At 46.0% G+C, this 7,965-nt stretch overlaps 1 long non-coding RNA gene across 1 annotated transcript; it reads left to right on the forward strand.

Moving 5' to 3' along the window:
* The first annotated feature begins 1,177 nt into the window (after window positions 1-1,177).
* Window positions 1,178-5,707, forward strand: LOC109771937 (uncharacterized). The gene is made up of 5 exons (XR_005756642.3): window positions 1,178-1,964; window positions 3,871-3,948; window positions 4,346-4,453; window positions 4,589-5,091; window positions 5,430-5,707. It is a non-coding gene; the product is annotated as an uncharacterized lncRNA (long non-coding RNA).
* Window positions 5,708-7,965: the final 2,258 nt, after the last annotated feature.

The following is a 7,965-nucleotide window of genomic DNA, read 5'->3' on the forward strand; positions in this document are numbered from 1 at the left end:
CTAGAAATGATTTTTGGAAAAAAAAAATAAAGAGCAAACTACAAGGCAGCTACAGTTCAAATTTGACTCGCTTCCAACTGAATCGGCGGAAATTTGTCTTTTTCACGAGAGGTGGATCAAAACTTTTTACACCCAACCATTTGGTCAATTGTGCATTATATATGGCCTGGTCCAATTTTGCAACAAATATTTGGGTGGTCCTTCACAAAAAACTCCTTTTGGGCACTCGGAAAATGGAAAATGGTTTTTTCGTCCAAAGAAAATGAAAACTTCCTTAGGCAACATTGTTTGTCATTCCAATATGCACCCTTGTGCACAATATGAGATCATTTGAACAAACTATGCCATGAATGTAGCCATAAGATTGATCATTTGGGTTGAAAGCCATGAATCTTCATACATGATAGCTCATTTCTGAGAACACTTTTTAAAAAGAATTGATGTATTACAAGTTTATTATTTTTCCTGGTAACTTGGTCACATATAATGACACAATGCGAAGGTTTTCCAATTTTTTGATTTTTTTTGAATTTTTTATGCCCGTTTCAAAATGCGGTCAAAACGGCGGGAATGACCGTTCCTAACTAGTGGTTGAATCTTGGAATTTTCTTGGTGTTTCTCTGATTAAATACATACTTATGTACCTAGAAATGATTTTTGGAAAAAATAAAGAGCAAACTACGAGGCAGCCGCAATTCAAATTTGACCCGCTTCCTACTGAATCGGCGGAAATTTGTCTTTTTCACCAGAGGTGGATCAAAACTTTTGACACCCAACCATTTTGTCAATTGTGCATTAAATATGGCCTAGTATTTTAGAAAATTGATTTGGTCTAATTTTGCAACAAATATATGGTAGGTCCTTCACAAAAGAACTCATTTCGGGCACTCGGAAAATGGAAAATTGATTGCGACCATTTTAGATGGTCATAACGTCATCTAAGCCCGCACTTCGTTCTGATTGGTCTATGGGCATGTCAGGCGGATCAAGCATTAGAGACCGTCGGATACTGGTAGATCCAACGGCCCACACCCCTCATCCTCTCCCCACCCACACCCACCCGAAAGCAGCTCCCCTCACCTACACCACATGTCGTTGAGGACACTGACAGCTGTCAGTGGCCGAATGCCACCACTCACCCACCGCACACCACTCCTCCCCCCTCTCCCCCGCACACCACTCCTCCCCCACGATCCGCAGCCCAAACCCTAACCCCTCTCCCTCCATTGGACCGCCGCCACCACCTACCGCGGCCGATCCCGCCGCGACCTCCGCTCCCCTCCCACCTCAAGCCGCTCCTCCTCGCCTTTGTGGACGACCACCTGCTCCTGCCGTTCGCGCCCGCATGCCTGCTCCTCATCGCCTTGCTCCTCGCCCGCGGATCGCAGAGCATCTCATGGCGTCCCCGGCGCGGCCAACCTCCGTCTCCGGCCCCTTCGGCTCCGCCGCCGACCTCACCATCTTCTCCACTCCGACCACGACGCGGCGGGCGGATCCAGGCCGTGCGAGCGAGACGGCGGCCAGATCCTCGATGGCGAGGACACGCAGCGGTCCCCGCTGGTCAAATCAGGTCCGTCTCCTCCCAGCTAGTCGTTTTACTGGCGATTTGCCTCGCACGGCCACGACCTCTGACCCCTTCTCATTGATTTGCTCGGGCGGCCGCCTCTCCCACCATCGACGGCGCATGCTCAACGCCGAGATCCGCCGCGCCAAGGCCAACCTCCTCGAGGAGGATCCACCCAAGCTACACGTCGGCCACAGCCCCCCCCCACCAGTGAATCTTCTCCGGCCCCGTACGTCCCCAGCAGCGAAGGCGACGTCCTCACGCGGATTCACGTCCTCCTCCCAAAGCAGCCGTCCCCGGCGAGCCATCCTAGTGGCCAGAGGAGGTGGAGGAGCACCTGCCTCCTCTCCCCCAGCGCGTGGGCCGGGGGCTGCTTCCTCTTCCCCGCCTAGCGAACGGGGTGAGATTCCCCTCTCTGCCTCCAAATACAAATCGAAGTTCTTCTATATGCATTTAGCCTCCACTGAATCTTTGAGTTCCAGTTTCATTCGCGTGTACTTATTACAATTGGTTTGTGTCAATGCAACCTTAGTGCAGATACCATCGTTCCCAGAGAATCCAAATTTCAGTTAGTTCATGTCAGTGTGGCCTTATCAGCATGATTCGACCGTGAATCCATGATATTATCTAGTGTAGCCAATGGGTTACTCGTGGTACCGATTACTCTTATGAAATGGACAGTGCCACGTGCAAATGAACTGAAACATTTTATTTTATTTTGCGGGTACTTTGAGTTTGACCATCCCAGGTCTGAACCCTGCAACACAGCACAACGCTGGTATAGTGCATGCATCCTATTAATGCGGAAGGTTTCATATATAGATTGATAATCCATGTGACTTTGACTGAATTGTTGAGTTAGTATATACTTGACCGTCTCCGTCTGGCGCCCACACTCCCTCACACTACGCGTCTTCATCCACTTGGATGGACACACGCTACGCATTTTATGTAGTATACATCTATGGTGAGCCAGTCAGTAATCATGGCTGAGTCATCGATACTCACCTAGCAGCCACTTGTTGGCCACTTGATTCAGAGTTTCAGACCATATAACCACGCTTTAGAAGGCTGTATTTGGTAATCACCCAAAATGCCTCTCTTTTTTAGCTGATGAATCGTCCTACATGCACAGTTTGCTTGATGTCCGTGTTTATCCAGATTACAGAATGTTTGATTGCAACATTCTATTGAAGATAGAAGTATAGGACCAGCGTACATGATCTGGAACCTTTTGGTTTCGATGAGTTGCTGCTGCTGATTTAATGCCTATGCTCACGCTGCTGTTGATTAAATGCTTATGTTGTTGCTGCATGCTTATGCTACTGATTCAATGCTTAGGAATTGATTGAATTGAACCTGTTGTAATCCTTCCTGTTCTACTTGCATTTAATTTTTGGGTTTCTATTTGATTTTTTAGTCTGTTATATACGGTTCATCTTCAGTTTCTTCTGTAACTTGCTTGGAGCTTAGAATACACAGCCCAACTAGTCTCATATACAACTAAGACCAATGATTCATGCTGAATTCTGTATATATATATATATGTATGTGTTGGATTGGAGAACCACTCGAGGAGGGAGGGAGGAAGCACGGAAGGTCACCATGGACCTCGCCCAACTCCCACCCATCTTCCTGCCTGCAGCTGTAGGTAACCCCCTCCCTCTCCCTGCCTTGTCAGACCTGAAGATGCAGTGTCCAAGATATTCAGTGAACTGTGTGGATTCAAACAGCAACGCTTTAGTTAACTGTGTAGATCATGTACTGTATTGTTAATCACCAGTTATTGTTTCCTTTCACAGCGTCGTCGTGCCGGTTACTACTACTGTTCCTACATAATCACAAGCGTGCCTGGATGATTATCTCAGATCAGATGTTGCTAGATTACCTTCTTAGATTGCTTTTGTCACCAAGCCACACAGATCATCTGGTTAGATAGAATCCACTACGCTAGGGTGATGAATGAACGAACAAACAATAATAGGAACATGGGCACCAGGTTTTAGAGGGCTTGTGATTTTGTGGTTGCAGCAAGCCCGCCTTGTACGCCCGACGAGTTTATCCTGTGTATTTTGTCTTGCTAGATGAGTTACCCAGCAATACTAGTGCATAGTAGAAAATTATCATAGATCCTGGCTGTAACCTGCTTTTGTGCTTGTGACTTTGGCCTGAATGATTTTGTGGGGATTTGGTACCAGACTAGAGGTAGAGGCTGACGATTTCTTGTTGTTTCAGTCAAGTGCTTGATAGATAGTTGTCTCATATGAATTTCCATTCCTAATGGTGCTTTTTCATTTCCTTGCTAGGCCAAATAAAGGATGTTGTTCTCGGTGGAGTTGCGCTTGAGGATGAGCAGAGAGAGAAAGTTTAATCAAATCCAATAGGTAGGTTCTTTGTTCTTATCACATGTTGGCAGATTCTATTTGTTGTGCATATGCCAAGTGTGTCTACCTGATTGTAAACATAACTGCAATACTGTATATATGTTGACAGTCTGGTAAAAACTTGTTGTGCCTGGGTTTGTGGATCTTCAAAAAAATCATCTATCCTTTCCTTACTCATACAAAAATCCCAGCTGTTGTTCTTGTAAATACAGACGTGCATACCATCGGCACCTTCACCAAACAGAGAAGGCTCTAGCCACTTCTTATGACAAGAAAAATAGAAGCGCCCCTAAATTTAAACATATTCTTCTTTACTGAAAACTCATTGTTCTTTTCTGAACTATTGCAAAAGTTGAGCAGTGGTACTGATTATATAAATTTTATATTGTCTTGGTAGCTTCAGTCGTGTCTGCCACTGCTCATTGTCGTGTTGACAGAGCGTTCACCCGATGGCGGAATACCACGCCGCAGCATGGGTAGTCGGCGGTTGCGCTATATACGTGAGGTAACGAACATTACATGCAGTGGAGAACTTTTAGCTTTTCCACACGTGTATATCTTTAGACCACTTTCAGTTTTCTTTTCATGTGCTGAAACTGAAAGAAATCTTTGATGCTAACTCTGCGTGTGATTATGGCAGTGAAAAACCCGAAAACCATGACTTCGATCTGCTGAGGAAGCTTGCGTTTCCTGACGGATCAATCCTGCGAGCCAAACTGCCCGGGAGACAAACTGCACTACCGTTGTCGCGGAAATCCCGTGCGATGGAAGCTTCTAGAGCCTGCTGGTACTTCCTAGCCAGAAGCCTCACAAACTCGACGTCCAGCCCTACAACCACCACCCCACACACAAGGTTGCTCCCTGCTCCCTCCTGTTCATTTATCTGTCCAGCTCAATCCTACATTCCTACCGCTACTTTTGCTGTTGAAATCGAGATGCTACCCTCATCCTGCTGCTGTCTGTCAATCGAATCAAACTGCCCAGAGAATGAATGAGTTTGCAACCCTTCCTAATTTTTTGATCTTGTTCTATTTTGAAATGGACGCAGCAGGTGCTCTGCTCTTGCTCACGTCTAGCACCGTCTCCGGCTCAGTGGTGCTTCTTGAGGCGACCGGCGTGACGGCGGTGACCACAAGCTCTCCGGTGAGTCGGATCCATCTTCTAGCCCTAGCTCCCTATTTTCTGCTCCTATAGCATGCTCTGTTGGTTTAGAACACTAGCAGCAGTAGCCTACCGTGTATACGTACTAAACAGCAGGAGCTCAATCACCTTGTGTACACTAGCAGCTTGCTTACACACTTGTCACTTTTGCTTGTGGTAGCCATTACGTAGCGAATCATGTCCGTGTCTACTAATCATCAGTTCATAGTATTTGGCTTTTGTGTGATGGTCTGCGACTATTTTATGGTGACGTGGATATACTTTCTGATTTAAAGTTACTAATATTTTTTGTTTTGATTCTTTCTCTGGTGCGAGGAAAGCTGTGAGTAGACGTCAACGATGCCTACTTGCTTGGCTGCTACAGTGATGCATGCGCCGGTCAAGCAAGCACACATGCATATACGTACATGTTAAGATAGTAGCAGATGTGCCATAATTCCTGTGTAAGGAAATGTATTCCTGAGATGATTTTGTTATGTTATCTAAACCTGGGAGATGTGTTATGTGATGTGATATGATGGATGATCTGAATTCGACATTGAGTTTTCCTGATTTGAATATGAAACAATGTCGGATGCGTGTGTGTAACTGGATTAAAGAGGTCTTGTGCCCAAACAATTGTGTCCAAACATTTATTTCAAATCTGAGTTCTAATACTGGACAACTAATTAGGCTGAAAAAGGCCACGGCCCAACACGCATTGGTCTGTTTAAAAAGTGAAACAAAAAAGCCTCCGAAAATAAATAAATAAATAAATAAATAAATATATTGCAAAAAAGGCCGAGGCCCCCTAATATGGAAGTATGGCCCGTGCAGAAATTGACAGAAAAAATACACTAAATTGGCTGAATTAATGGGCTCGACCCATATAAACACCCAATTGGACCGGGCCGATTCTAATTTTTGACGTTTTCAATTGGTCGCAATTTTGCCACGTCAGATTGCCACGTTGGATCTGACGTGGCCTGGGCAGAGAGCTAGCGACCAAAATAGAAGGTCATGGAATCAACGACCTTTTGTTTTGGTCGTGGAATTCCACGACCTTCTCACAGAGAAGGTCGTTAATTTCAGTTTACGACTGCCAGCTTTTGACCATCTGTTTTTGGTCAAAAAAAGGTCGCAAATGAAAATCAATGACCTTTCAGTGACCAATAGTGAGGGTCGCAAGTTGACATATTTGTTGTAGTGAGCGGAGAAGTCAGAAAGCACTCAAGAAAAGAGAGGCCCGCTGCTACAAGAAAGAAGAGGACGCACACGCTGCTGCGGAGAGGTCGGCGGAGATCCAAGCACGGTGGGGTGTCGCCGACAAAGCCGGGAAGGAGAACAACGGCGTCTGGCCAGCATGTGAGAAGTAGTAGTACTAGTAGTTAGTGTGTGTGTCTGTGTCTGAGTACGATCATGTACCGGTACTAGTATATACTACTGTAGTTTCTAGAGCAAATTACCAGTACATTAGCCTAGACTCAATGGAAAATTCCTATCCTATGCATCAAATGGCATCACTTTCTCTATAGGAATTGAGATGCATGTCATCTCACTTCCTATGATTTTCATATTCCTATAAAATTCCTATCCTATGAACGAAAGGAGGCCTTTGCTGGAGTAACTAATGTTGCTAGCAGTACTGCTGATACTGTAGTTTTCTTCAAGAAGCGGAATTCAACGAAGTCATGATGGTTCCTTCGTCCGAGCAACTTCACAGTGGGAAAGGTTGGGCATGTGATTTGACGACTCATTAGTCATTATTACTACAGCGTGACGACCAGGGTGACTCTCCCTTGGAGTTCTGCGTGCATGGCAAGTGGACCAGGATGGTCGACGTCCCACATGTTGGCAAACGGAAGTATTCTTTTTGATATCGAGGAGCAAGGAAACCGCGTGGTATAGTATCACTGCTGATTTATATTATTATTTTTCTGATGAATGCTAGCGTTTCAACTCTTACGACGAAGGAGTGCCAAACACGGCACGTGCTGGATGTCCCACACGTCAATGAAAGGAGTGGGACATGAAAAGCGTGGTAGAGTGTCTCAATTCTTCCACTTATGGGTCGGAGACCACACGTAGTAGTGCTAGTGGTACGAACGATACAAAGTGTGACCCAGAGAGAAAGACACCTCTAGTTGGAAGGTCTCAGGGCATGCACGTAAACAAATATAAAACCTAATATGTGCCTCCAATTAATATAGTAGTAGTAAAGTACCTAGGCACGTACTCCATAACATCACCTTACATTGCACGTAGAACATTTAGTGGTATGTAGTAGACAAATGCCTATATGCCACGCATGTTCATACTATTTGTGCCTTTCTACTTCACTTACCGCGCCATATTACTCAGGTTCGTACATCCACTCCTGGGTACATGTCCGTCTCGTAGTTCCAGTCCCACGTGTTCTTCATCGATCGAACGATCCATATCATCACAGTTAGTGTGGCTCCCCATGATGGAGACTCATCCAAACTATGGCCAGTCTCGACACGGAGCAGTCGCGTGCACCGGGAAGCGGCGCTCTCTCGGCCGCCGCGCTGCTTCAAAGCCGACGCCAGTGAGGGGTCGCCTCCGCTCTGGCCGGGCATTAATGCGGCACTGACGCTCCAGGGCGACGCTGACAGTTTCACGCGGGAAGCACGCGCTGGCAAGGGAGTATTGGTTTTGAACCATTTCAGGTGTAGTGCTGGTAGTTTGCAACTACTCAATTATTGCACTCAGTTTCCTAAGAAATTGTGGTAAAAAATGTTACTCCACAGCCCGCTTCCCTTCTCCTTCCTCTTCCACCGCCCGCGCACGTCCGCGGGAAGCGACCGGTCAACCCTTATATAGGAGTGCTAGCACAAAAAGATGCATGCATGACCA

Source organism: Aegilops tauschii, chromosome 5 (assembly GCF_002575655.3).
Source record: "Aegilops tauschii subsp. strangulata cultivar AL8/78 chromosome 5, Aet v6.0, whole genome shotgun sequence".
In the NCBI taxonomy this organism is placed as follows: domain Eukaryota; kingdom Viridiplantae; phylum Streptophyta; class Magnoliopsida; order Poales; family Poaceae; genus Aegilops; species Aegilops tauschii.